Source organism: Aethalodelphis obliquidens, unplaced genomic scaffold (assembly GCF_003676395.1).
Source record: "Aethalodelphis obliquidens isolate GAN/ISIS:26980383/991018 unplaced genomic scaffold, ASM367639v1 scaffold86, whole genome shotgun sequence".
NCBI classification, from domain to species: Eukaryota; Metazoa; Chordata; class Mammalia; order Artiodactyla; family Delphinidae; genus Aethalodelphis; species Aethalodelphis obliquidens.
The window spans coordinates 5,203,421-5,216,750 of NW_020838030.1; the positions used below are offsets into that span (position 1 = coordinate 5,203,421).

The 13,330-nt window shown below is 42.3% G+C and overlaps 1 long non-coding RNA gene across 2 annotated transcripts in view; it reads left to right on the top strand.

Moving 5' to 3' along the window:
• The first annotated feature begins 76 nt into the window (after window positions 1-76).
• LOC113613256 (uncharacterized) overlaps window positions 77-13,330 on the top strand; it is a 46,781-nt gene continuing 33,527 nt past the window's right edge. The window contains exons 1-3 of one of the 2 annotated variants that reach the window (XR_003430140.1): window positions 77-224; window positions 7,430-7,561; window positions 12,288-12,403. This is a non-coding gene — a long non-coding RNA (uncharacterized LOC113613256). Of the gene's footprint in view, window positions 225-7,429; window positions 7,562-12,287; window positions 12,404-13,330 lie in introns of those variants that run through there. The other variant, XR_003430139.1, reaches the window with a different exon arrangement.

Below are 13,330 nucleotides of genomic sequence, written 5' to 3' on the forward strand. Positions count from 1 at the left end.
GGCGCGGTCACAGGGGCTCCGCGCTAGGGGCGGGCGCCGCTGCGAGGTCGCTGAGGAAAGGGCGTGTGTGTAAAGGTCTGTGCGCGGTGGCGTGCAGTACGTGGTGGTTGGTTTCTGCGGTTGCGGACAGGCGCCTCAGCAAGCTGAACCGGGGAGGCCGCGGGCTTCGTCGCCAGACGTCCTTGTAGCTAACTTTAGAGAGCGCTTAGCGGCGCTGGCACTGAGTAAGCGCTTCACACGCGTCATTTAATTTGTTCCAATAATTCTCAAGTGGCAGGGGCCACCCCTCTTAAAGCCGGGGAAACAGTCTCACAGAGGTTAAGTATCTTGCCCAAAACGTCCCCCACAGCACTTTAGAGGCAGAACTGGGATTTGAACTTGGGTGCTGTGACTCCAGAATGCTTGCTCTTAGCGTCTGAGCCAGTATTGCTCAAACTAGTCCCTGAGTTGTACATTGCCTTCATTATTTTTGCCCAATTGTACTGTTGTTTACTTAACACTTTTCTTTAAATTTATAGTTTCAACAAGTTATTTTAGAAGGAGATTTTACAATTCAACAAAAAGTAATTCATTTAAAAATGGGCAAAGGCCATTTGGAATATTTCTCCAGAGAAGACACGCATGTGGTCAACAGTCACGTGGAAGGATGATCAAGGTTACTAGTCATTAGGGAAATGCAAATTAAAACCGCAGTGAAATACCTATTTGAGTGGCTAAAAGTTTTAAAAAGTGGACATGCCAAGTTTCAGTAAGGGTGTGGAGCAATGGAACACTTGGGCTTTGCTGGTGGGAATGCAAAATGGTACAGCCACTGTTGAAAACAGTTTGTCCTTTCCTCATAAAGTTAAACAGAATTACCTTATGATCCAGCATTTCTCCTGGTAGCTATATACCCAAGAGAACTGAAAACAGATGTTCAAACAAAAACTTTTACATGAATGTGCTTAGCAGCATTATTTATAAGAGCCAAAAAGTGGAAACAACCAGAATATCCCTCAGCTGATGAATAGGTAAACAAAAGTGGTGTATCCACACAATGCAGTATTATTCAGTCATTAAGAAAAGGAATGAAGTACTGAAACATGCTACAACATGGATGAACGTTGAAAACATGCAAAGTGAAAAAAAACAACAACAGTCCCCAAAGACCACATATTCCATTTGTATGAAATGTCTAGAATAGGCGAATATATACAGACAGAAAGATTAGTGGTTGTTTAGGGCTGGGGGGAATGAGGAGATTGGGGAGTGATAGCTAAAGGGTATGGGGTTTCTTTTTGGGGTGTTGAGAATGTTCTGGAAGTAGTGATGGTTGCACAACATTGTGACTATTACTAAGAAACACTGAATTGTACAGTTTAAAATATTTAAATTGGTGAAGTTTGTCTTAAAGGAAACTTTGGTGTCATGGGAAACTCTTCTGCAGTTTCCTCACATGCAAAATGCTACTTCTCTCATAAGAGTTCTTGCAAGCTTTAAATGAGATTAACGTGTTACATAATTAAAATAAATCGTGCCATTAAAAAAAAATACAGTGGAAACAAAGTTATTAAATGCTGGCCAGATAGTGTTCCCTATAAAAGGTTCTAAATGTGAGGCCCATTTGCTTTTTAAAAGGATAAATTATCAAGTATTAGAGACAAAATTGCATTAAATGAGACCTTCTTGACATAATGAGAGGGATTAAAATATTGAAAAGATTCTTTCCACTTGATTCAGTGTTATTTAATGCATACCTTTATACTATTTAAATTGTCTCTCATAAACAGGTCACACACGTGGGGAAACATTACCGTAAGACAGTAACTACCTGTAATGTTAGGTCTGTCGTTGAAGCAACAGAATTTTTTTTTTATAAATTTAGTTAGTTAGTTATGGCTGCGTTGGGTCTTCGTTGATGCATGCAGGCTTTCTCTAGTTGCGGCGAGCAGGGGACTGCTCTTCATTGCGGTGCGTGGGCTTCTCATTGCAGTGGCTTCTCTTGTTGCGGAGTGCGGGCTCTAGGCGCGCAGGCTTCAGTAGTTGTGGCGCACGGGCTTAGTTTCTCCACGGCATGTGGGATCTTCCCAAACCAGCGCTTGAACCCGTGTCCCCTGCATTGGCAAGTGGATTCTTAACCACTGCTCCATCAGGGAAGTCTGCAACAGAACTTCTTGAACATGTATTACATGTTGGACACTCTCAGGCACTAAAGATACAGCACTGAAAATTTTTTCTAGAGCTTATATGCTAATGGAAATGACAGACAATACAGAAAAATACACATATCATCCCTGTGATGATAAGTATTACGGAGAAAAACTAATGAAGAGTGCTAGAGAGATGGAGGGGAAAACCTATTTTATATCAGGTGGTCAGGAAGGCCTCTTTGATAAGGTGACAAAGCAGAACCTGAAGGAAATGAAAAGCAAGCCATTTGGGTATCTGGGCGAAGAGCATTCCAGGCTGAGGGCAGGAACATGTTCAACAGGGTTTAGGAATAGCCAGCCAGGAGGCCAGTGTAGACTGGGAGGAGAGAATGAGGGGGAGAGAGGGAGAAGATAAGATGGGATGGGTACATCATATAGGCCAATGTTTTACAAATTGTCACCGTGACTTAGATTTTAAAAGAATCACTCTGGCTGCTGCACGGAGAACAGTAGAGTGCAGGAATGGAAGCAGTCCCCAGGCCATTTCAGTGGTCCAAGTGAGAGAGAATGATGACTCAAACTAGGATATTAGGGGTGGGTGTGGTGAGAATTGTCAGATTCTAGTGTATTTTGAGGGATGACCTGTCACTGCTGATGAATTGGATGTGGGTTTGAAAACAAGGTAAAGAACAGGAAGTTTAAGGGTCAGACCTAGCAGATTTTGCTGGTTCAAAGTGCCCATATTCTGCTGGGGGATGAATGCTCAAGAGCTCAGGCCAAAATGCTACAGAGGAAGTAAAAATGGACATATTTGCTCTTTAGAGTTCTGGTTCTGGTTTATTGCAAAGAGTCATAAACCAGAACCAAAATAGTATTCTAGCTTACATCAGACAAACCCTGATGATCTGCTGTGAAAATATTGACTAAAGTGCATCCTTGCTTGAAAATGCCAGTTTTGAATAAGTAACACATACCTGTAGAAATTGAAGCTTCTAATTCCTAACTGGTAGTTGTATTATAGTAAACTAAAGTGACCCCTAAGTAAATAAGCAAATGATTAAATTTAATAATCCCTATCAGATACAGTGATACAAATTAGGAACTGAGTGGTAGTTGCTCCCATGAACACATATCTATTTTACCCTAATAGCTGTCTATCCTTGCCTATTCATAAGGGTAAAACAATATCGTGGTTAGAAAGTTAAAGAGTACAGCCACTCCCCAGCCCTGTCCCTTCCTCTGCTCTTGTACGGAAGCAAGGACTGTTAACCACGTCTGCCTTTAGTTTACATGGTGATTTCCTCCATGTCGCTAAATAGCATGCTTGAAGTGCTATGTTTTGCTTTTTCAGTTTTGGCGTTACCTGTGAAGTCTGTTGTGGTACTTGAGATTTAGCCTATTTCCCCCTCCCTTCCCCTCCCATTAAAGTTACAGCCCAATATAGTTTGTTCCTCTATGTTAAATTTACTGGGGTAAATTTAAGCGATATATGAAACATTTTTTTGTTTTATCAGCTGTAGACAGTATCTTTTGATTCCCCATACTGTTAGGTGAGGGTTTTATCAGCACTTCTGGCCTTTCTGCTGCCCACTTTGTACCTTTCTCTACTTTTCTTCCTTTTTAAAAAAAAAACTTATTTTATTTATTTATTTATATTTTTGGCTGCGTTGGGTCTTTGTTGCTGTGCGCAGGCTTTTCTCTAGTTGCGGCGAGCAGGGGCTACTCTTCGTTGCAGTGCGTGGGCTTCTCTTGTTGCAAAGCATGGGCTCTAGGCGTGCAGGCTTCAGTAGTTGTGCCTTGTGGGCTCAGTAGTTTGTGGCTCGTGGGCTCTAGAGTGCAGGCTCAGTAGTTGTGGCGCATGGGCTTCATTGCTCCACGTCATGTGGGATCTTCCTGGACCAGGGCTATGAACCCATGTTCCCTGCATTGGCAGGCGGATTCTTAACCACTGCGCCACCAGGGAAGCCCCTCTCTACTTTTCTTCTTTATAGCTCCCAACCTATTTTGTTAGGATTCCGCTTGCCAGGTTGGATTCCTGTGGGGATGTAATTGAAAGAAAGGATACCCCTACACCTGCTTCTCACTCAAGAAACTACTAAAATTCCATCGTCCCCAAGAAAACCTTTTGGGACCTCATTGGGAAACAAGTGATGTGTCTACAATCCTATTAATGAAATGATGTGGTAGACTAGGAGTCCATGAACTCTTAACCCAACGGACCTTTGGCCTGTCAGGTGATGATAACAACTAGAGAGGAAAGCAATCAGCTTTGGCCATGCCCTGAACAAGCTGAGATTTGTTTACTTTTCCCAAGCCCTGTCAAGCCAAAGGCTATAAAACTGCTTTAAGTAATATAACTCCTGCGAGAACTCTCCAATAGAATTAGTGACATCACAGTGAATTTTCAAGAGAATGTCCTTGAAATTTATCGTTCACCTTAAACTTCCTATGGATAAGTAGGTTTATTTAAAAGCAACTCATTCATCTTAAAAGGAACTGTATTTTGGCTGTAATTGAGATTGCAAGGAGGAAGAAGGTAATGAGCTGGGGAGCAAAACACCCCTGCCACCTAGTGGTCACTCATTCTGAAACACGGCAGTTCTTTGAAAGCACAGACAGCAGAAAAGGAACTGAGTTGGTACAGGAAACATCCAGCAAATGTTTGGAACTGGGGAAACTTCTGTTCCCTCTTCCCTTGTTAGAAAGGGATGTTTGTGAGCCTTTTTTAAATAGTCAAAGACGAAGCAAGGTATTAATGGGGTTGACCCTGAGAGCCGTTCTTCCTTTGTGTAATCAGAAGAATTAACAAAGCACTGACAAAGGGAGAATGTTGTTAGATAAACACGGACGGCCACCAGATCTCTAGCATGAAGTGGAAGCTCCAGAAGGAAGCAGGAAGTGCAACTAGTGAGCAGAGAGGGACCACAGTGAAGCAGGACCCTCTGCAGTGGTTACTGCAGCAGCAGCATGGGTCTAGAGGCAAAGCAGAATTAGAAGCAAGGCCAACAGGGAAGATGATTAAGTTGCATAGACTCAGGATCACTGGTCAGCAGCAGCCTCGGAGACCATGGTCTTGGCACTGTAGTACTGCTTGATTCAGGGTGAACTAGTCAGGACACGCAGGGGATAACAAAAGTAATTAACATTTATGGAGCACATACTCTATCCAGGCAGTGCTTTACATGCATTATCTCATAATAGTCCTGTGGAGTAGATGTTGTTACCAGCCCTGTTCTGAAGATTGTGAACTTGAGTCTAAGTAACTAGCCCAAAGTCACAGAGCTAATGAGACTTAGAGCCAAGATTTGAACCAAGGCAATTTGATCCGAGTTCAAGCTCTTCATTGCCATGCTTTCCTGCTTCCCTAAGGGGGAGGGAACATGGGGTTCAATGCCTCTAACTCTACTGACTGTTGTATTGAGGGATAGTTGTGAATTGGAACTCTGAAGGTGATTAAGATCTGGTCTTAGGTCTGCCACCTACTTGCAGGAGGATATTTAACCTTTCAGGAACTAATTTTCCTTATTGTAAAATAGGGATAAAATGGTGATTATTTCATAAGTTGCTGTTGAAGATTCATTAAGATAGTATAGTTTTTGGCATGTGGCAAGTGAGATGGCTTGCCTGCAAAATGGTTGCCAACAATTCTCATCATTGTAAGGATCAATATTCCTCCCCAAAAGAGGTGGGATCTATTTCCCTTCCCCTAGAAGTGTGCCTGGGCTTATGACTTGCTCTGGCCAGTAGGACGTGGCAGATGTGTTGTTGGCCAATTCCAAGCCCAGGTCTTAAGAGGCCTGGCAGTTTCCACTTTTGCTCTCTTGGACCACTTGTGCCACTTTGTAGGGAAGCTCAGCCTAGATTCTTGTGTGGTAAGAGACCACATGGAGAAAGAGGCATCAGGGAGCCGGAGTCCCACCTGAATGCAGCCATGTGAGTGAGCTGTTGAGACCTGAACTGACCTGCCAACCTATATAATTATAAGAAATAATAATTCATTGCTGTGAAATGACTAAATTTTGGGATACTTTGTTATACAGCAAATAGAAAGTCCTCAATAAATGGCATCTATTAGTATTATAATTGGTGCTGGTGAGGGATTCAGCCAAATATCTGGTTTATCTTTTCTTAGGTCACTGGGTTTTTTTTCCCTCTTTCACTGAAAAAGACTGAGAGAAACAAGGGTTATATGTGCAGGTGAATGTTGCTTGTTACAAATAGGTCTTGTATTTTTATTAAAACAGGATATCTACTCAGAAAGACTTTGTTAGCATTTCAAATTGCTATATACATATGATATAATATAGAAGTATATTTCTTCAGACATTTCCAATTCAGGCTTTTTACTAAATTGGTTATGGTGGGACCTTCCGAAGCCTTTATGTTGGAGACCTTCCAAAACCTTTATGTTGGAGGAGCTGAGGCGTGAACAGAGATTTATCTTCTTTCTAGCATCTGAAAGCCTTGAAAAGGACACTTCACTCTGACCTTCATCTCCTTTATCTCCCTGTTCCTAAATTCTCTTTTTCTGTCCCTTCTCACATACTTTTCCTATCTCATTTCCTTATTGGATGATTAAATAAGATCTTCCCTACTGAAATGTAAGTTCCAAGAAGGAGGAGATTTTCACCTATTTTGTTCTCTACAGAACATTCTTAGAACAGTGCCTGGCACACAGAAGGTGTGCCACGAATGTGTGTTGAATGAATTAAATAATGCATATAAAAGCACTTAGAACAGTGTCTGGCATAGGGTAGATGATGCTGAATAAATATAACCTATGGCAATTCAGTACTGTAACACATGAGATCATTCACATTTGTCTTATAAATGTTCTATTACTTTTAGTCTTTCCTCTCTTTTCTTTCCACTTATCCCTGCTTTTCTTTTTCTGTCATTGCATCTTCTCTCCTACCCTTGCTTGTGGCCTGTCAGGGACCCTCATTGGTGTTATTTCATCCTACCTCAGAGGATGGGCAGAGAAAACTTTTTGGAACTTTGTCTTGGATGAAAAGTAACTATTTGTGATTTATAGCTGACCTAGGACTGTGCATAAAATTCTGCTGTTAAGGCAAGCCAAATTTTGATGGTACTGAATATTTTATCTAGAGGCCTGGATAATGGAAAACAACACGCTTATTAAGTTATAGTCTAACAAATGCTTGACTGTACATGTCTCTGGGTGTGTGGGTATTTCTAGTGCCTGTTGGTGAATAACTGCTACTCTTGGCAGTAGAGATGTGAGCAGAATCAAGCAGAACTGATTTAGCTAATTTTCTCGTCCCCTTTTTCTCCATAAGGGAATGGAAATGTACTGCCATGCAGTGGAGCAGTTCTTCCTCGGGCTCGTAACATTATGGAATTCCTGTTGAAATGCGAGCTGGACTGGTGAAAACCAGATTCTCATATCGTCTCATGAGCTGTTTGTCAAGGTAAATCCTATATATTTTAAAATCAAGGGGAAACTTTGAACCTATCTTCAGAACCAGTTATACAGATATCTCCATTTCCTCCAATAATCACTTATGTAGGAAGAGCTCTCTCCTCTTTCCTGCTAGTCTTTCAGATTCAAAGCAGGAGTTTCATGAATCTGTAGGCCAGCAGCTGGGTAGCTTGAGCTGAGTACAAAACAGTATTGGTGCAGTTCTCAACACAGTGTTGTTTATGTTTCTATTAGGCTAATAGGTGGCTCAGATCTCTTACCCCTGCTAATGTTTGAGTCCTGTTTTATATATATATTCATATAATATATATTCCTGCATATATTCTGTCACATAAGACCACTGTTTTAAAAACCAAGAGTTGGGAGGAGAAAGGGTGAGTCTGTGAGCCTCCTGTCACTCTTTCCCAAAATTGCTTTCAGCCACTCTGTTTTCTTTCCTTCTTTCAAACATCTGATCACCTTATAGGCAATAATTTACCAGGTCTCTTTACTAGGTTAACCAACTTAGTAAATCAACGTAGACTCAGGGCAGTGAGATTTTGAGGCATTCAGACCAATGATTTGCACATATGTTAATTGGCACAAAAGACCTCGTAATACACCTAACCCATCCATTCCACTTCTTGTGAGAAGAGAATTTGATGATAACAAAGGATTAGGGAGGAACAAAATAGCAACCCCAAGTGGCAATATCATAACGTTTATGCATGAACAATATCATAAAACCAGAAAAACAACTATATTTGACCCGTGAAATAACACATACAAGAACGGCTGTATTTGAAACTTAAGACACTATGAAGTCTCCCCAGTCCCTTCAAAATCATTCCTGAAAACTGTGGAAATTCCAGCAATCTGTGCTGTCACATGTGTGGCAGGAAATTTGCATCATTACCAAACTTTCTGTGGCAGCCAAAGTTTTTGATAATTGGCAGTACTGCACTTTTTTTCTTTTTGAGACTATAAAATTGTAATCACTCTTAATAATTAATGAAGAAAGCTATTAAGTACTTAGTCATATATAAAAATGAAAGTCCTTGGCCTTGCATGGCATTTGTTCTAAGAGTTGAAGAAAGAACTTTCATATTTTGAACTCTTCATGTTTCGTCAGGAAGACTGTAGTGGGCCACAACTATATGTGGAAACTTGCTGGCCCAAATGACTACAACAGCCTTATTTCCGAGCCTTCTCTGGCCTGTGTTTTTGAAGCTGTAAGTTTTTTCCAAGTCTTTGAGTAACAATTTGATTTCTGCATTAAAATGATCACTCTACTGGTGGAAACATAATAAATGAGTAAAACCTTTCCATGGAGTATTTGGCAAAGATTCAAAGTCTTAAAAATATGCATCCCCGTTGACCTGGCAATTCTACCCCAAAAGAGTTAATTATGATATGAACAAAGATGCATGTACAAAGATGTTTATTATAGGATATTTTAAAATATTTTTAGGGACTTCCCTAGTGGTCCAGTGGTAAAGAATCTGCCTTAGAATGCAGGGGGCTCTGGTTCGATCCCTGGTCAGGGAACTAAGATCCCACATGCCGCAGTGCAACTAAGCCCATGCGCCACAACTACTGAGCTCGCACGCTTCAACTAGAGAGGCTGCGTGCCGCAAACTGCAGAGCCCACATGCTCTGGAACCCATACGCCACAACTACAGAGCCCACGTGCCCTGGAGCCTGTGTGCCACAACTAGAGAAGAGAAAATCCACACGCCACAACTAGAGAGAAGCCTGTGCACCACAACGAAAGATCCTGCATGCCTCAACGAAGATCCCGCATGCCATGACTAAGACCCGATGCAGCCAAAAGTAAAATAAAATAAAAATTAAAAAATAATAATAAAATATTTTTTTACTAGGTAATTTTATACTAAGAAATTGTTCACAACTCTAATTTTAAAAAGTAGGGCAGGGCTTCCCTGGTTGGCGCAGTGGTTGAGAGTCTGCCTGCCTATGCAGGGGACATGGGTTCGTGCCCCGGTCTGGGAAGATCCCACATACCACGGAGCGGCTAGGCCTGTGAGCCATGGCCGCTGAGCCTGCACGTCCGGAGCCTGTGCTCTGCAATGGGAGAGGCCACAACAATGGGAGAGGCCCGCGTACCGCAAAAAAAAAAAAAAAAAAAAAAAAGTAGGGCATATAAAGTATGTATAATATAATCCTTTTTATCTGAAGATGTATGTTTATTTATAGAAAATGGCTGGAAGTATATATAATACAGTGTTAATGGTGATTATCTTTTTGTGCTATTACAAACTCTTTTCTGATGTCCACAATAAACATGTATTAATTCTGTAATAAGAAGAAAGGTATTTAAATATAGTTAAAATTTTAAAAAATCCCTTTGGCAGTTGTGGTTATTAGAATATGAATGAAGGAGATTGCATGAGAGCTTATTGCAGTGATTCAGGCAAAAGACAATGTAAGTAAGAACCAAGGATAAGGCAGTGTGGATAGAGAAGGAAAAGCTTATTGAAGACATATTCAGTAGTTTTCTGAGAACTATAAACACACACCACACCTCCAAGTCAATAAACATTGATCTTTTTTTTTAAAAAATATTTATTTATTTGGCTGCACCAGGTCTTAGTCGTGGCATGTGGGATCTTCATTGCAGCATGCGGGATCTTTAGTTGTGGCATGCAGGATCTTTAGTTGCAGCATGCAGGATCTTTAGTTGTGGCATGTGGGATCTAGTTCCCTGACCAGAGATCGAACCCAGGTCCCCTGCATTGGGAGCGTGCAGTCTCAGCCACTGGACCACCAGGGGAGTCCCAACAGTCATCTTTTAAAAGAGCTAACATGATTCATCTATATCCTTAGAGAAGGGGTCCCCAACCCCGGGGCTGCAGACTGGTACCGGTTTGCAGCTTGTTAGGAACTGGGCTGCAGAGCAGGAGGTGAGCGGCAGGCAAGTGAGTAAAGCTTCATCTGCCGCTCCCCGTCGCTCCCCATCGCTCCCCATCACTCACATTACTGCCTGAACCACCTCCCCCCTACCCCGTCCATGGAAAAATTGTCTTCCACAGCACTGGTCCCTGGTGCCAAAGAGGTTGGGGACCGCTGCCTTAGAGTACCTTCTAATATGCATTTAAAGAAACTCAGAGCCAATTCTGATGACAGGGTTTTGGTTTTCTGACTTGTTCAGCTGAGTTAATGGAGGTCCCGTTGATCAAGAAAGAGAATTAAGAGGAGGACAGGATTGTGGAAGGAAAAAATCAATTCAGTTTTGGACATGTGGAGTCTGAGGAGTTTGTGGGACACATACTAAGCTGTGGTACACTAGTCTGAAGCTTAGTTCTGGTCAGTAGATACAGAATTAGGGATCATCAGTGAATGAGTGATGGTTAAAACTGGTTGGTTATTATGGTTACCTGGAGAGTGAACAGTGAGAAAAGGGCTGAGCGGGGACCCTTGTGGAACCCTTACAGTTCAGGGCAGGGTGAGAAAGAGGAGGTCCCGGAGAAGACTGAAGAGTGGGGAGCGAGGCCAGCCTGTAATAGGCTAATCCAAGTTCAAAGCCTGGCGAGAATGAACAGTTGGACAAGTTCAAGGTTGCTTTCATTTCTGCTTACTCTCTAATGTGCGAGCAAACATTGAATGAATAGATGCTGGGGTTTCTTCTGCTCCTAGTGGAGCTGTGTGACCAGAGTTCAGGGGTCAGTGCAGTCCCTCTCAAGTCTGATCTGCCATTCACTGCTCTTCAGGCTGGGAAAGGGGTCCGTAGCCCTCAAGGGTCTGGGTGTTACTTCTTAAGGCAATTGCTCACTGTTCCACAGGTACTTCCTCACGTGTTCTCTCTTCTTACTGCCGCTCCACCTGCACCAGGCTTGTCTGTAGCATCCCAAAAGTGGCCAGAGAGGTTCAGAGGGAAAAGGCAGTGAGGGAGGGGAGAATTTCAGAGAAGGAATTGTCAACAGTATCACGTGTCAGTAAGGTAAAGTAATATAAGTGCTAACAAGTTCCCACTATATTTGGCAATTTAGGGCTATTTGTAACCATACACATAGGGTACTGCCAAGCTCAGATTCCCACAAAAGTCATTTTCAGTCTCGTGAAACGTAATCCAAATATTTATTTTAGCTGTGGTATTTTGTTACAGCAGCCTGAGATGACTAAGACAGCCACCCTGCCAGACTCCCTCCTTTATGGTGATTTTCTCTTAGTGGTCCTATTGTCTCTTCTAACAGTTGGGTTTTTAAAGGAACTCCCCTGTCCATCATACAGGTTGTAGCATATTCCACTTGTGGGCAGTTCAGCCTCTCTTCCATAGGGCTCTTGTGTCCCATGAACATCAAGGAGTGCAGCTGGGTACCAATTTCATTGTCCCCGAACCTTCCCAACAGGTGAGAAGACTATTGGATGTTGGTCTTCCCAGAGCATACGGTGGACTTCTAGGTGACTCAAGTCTATCAGGTCATCCCTGATTCATGGAATGCTCAGTTGCCCTTAAGTGGCAAAATAAAAGAAACACATTCCGATGGAAAGTGTGGGTCTTTAGCACCAAATTATAATTACTGGGCTTTATAAAGCATGGCATTTGTCAGAGGCAACAATGCTTAGACTCTCCTGCAAGGGATGAGGCAGCTCCAATCTTATGTCTGTTACCAGCTTCATTTGGGGCCCCAAACTGAAGCATTATAAATATCTGTATCTTTTTACATCTGTCATTGTTTATTATTTGGTTTTCCATCTGCCCTGCTCTGGAACAGGAGGAAGAGAAGACAGAGGGAAATGGTAAACTCTTTAGAGGAATAGTGCCAGATATTAAATCCATAAACAAAATAGATTGAACCGGAAAGAATGAGTCAGAGATGAAGGAAGCGTGAAAGCAGTGAGTATCACACTGGGAAAATCTCACCTGAAAGTGCTGACTGAATGCTCCTGCTGTATTTGTGATTGGCTCTGTAAGTCTGATCAGCACAATTGGGTTCCTGCACTGCTTGCGCCTCACTGCCCTGTGAGTGCATTTTCATTGTTTCCTCATATTGAGCCCTTAGATTCATTTATATAATGCAAGCTGATGACCCGTGGTGAGATTGTCCTTTCCTCTGGTGATAATGATCCTGTCGCACCAGGTTCCTGTTTCACTGGAGTGTGAAGAGAGTTAGGCTGATTGATTGAGTCCACGCTGGAGTGAAATAAGAATTTTACTGGAGAGTCCCTTGGTCTTGCTGCATAATAATGCCTCAGACGGTACTTAAAACTGGGAGTTATCTGCGTGCCCAGCCCTCTTGTAGTAGTTGCAAACAGGCAGCACCTGGGTCTGATGTATTTTATTTGGTCTACCTAGGGTTTAGAATTAGTTGACAACATTTAAAAATAGGCATATTCCACACCCAATTTTCCTGCTTCTCTTTAAAACTGGAAGATCTGTAACGCTGGCCCTGCAGTCCCTCCCGGAAATGACTGGCTGATGCTGAGTGGGTCACTGCCCTTTAGTGTGGACATGAGCTCTCCAGGTCACCACAGTCCCTGCTGCTGCACTCATTTATGTTGGCCACCAGAGGCACCTGAGTTTGTGTTCCATGACCTATAGGAAGGACGTGCAGGGGAGGAAAAGCCTTTTTCCTCTATCATCCTAGGTTTGTGGCTCTGCCTAAGAATCAAATTGATAATATATAGATTAACAAGAGAAGAAAACCAGTTTTAATTATATAGGTACACATGGGAGTTTCACAAAGAAACAAGACTCAAGGAAGTGGCCAGATGATTGAGGTTTATATACCATCTTAGGCTAGACAAAGGAAAAGGG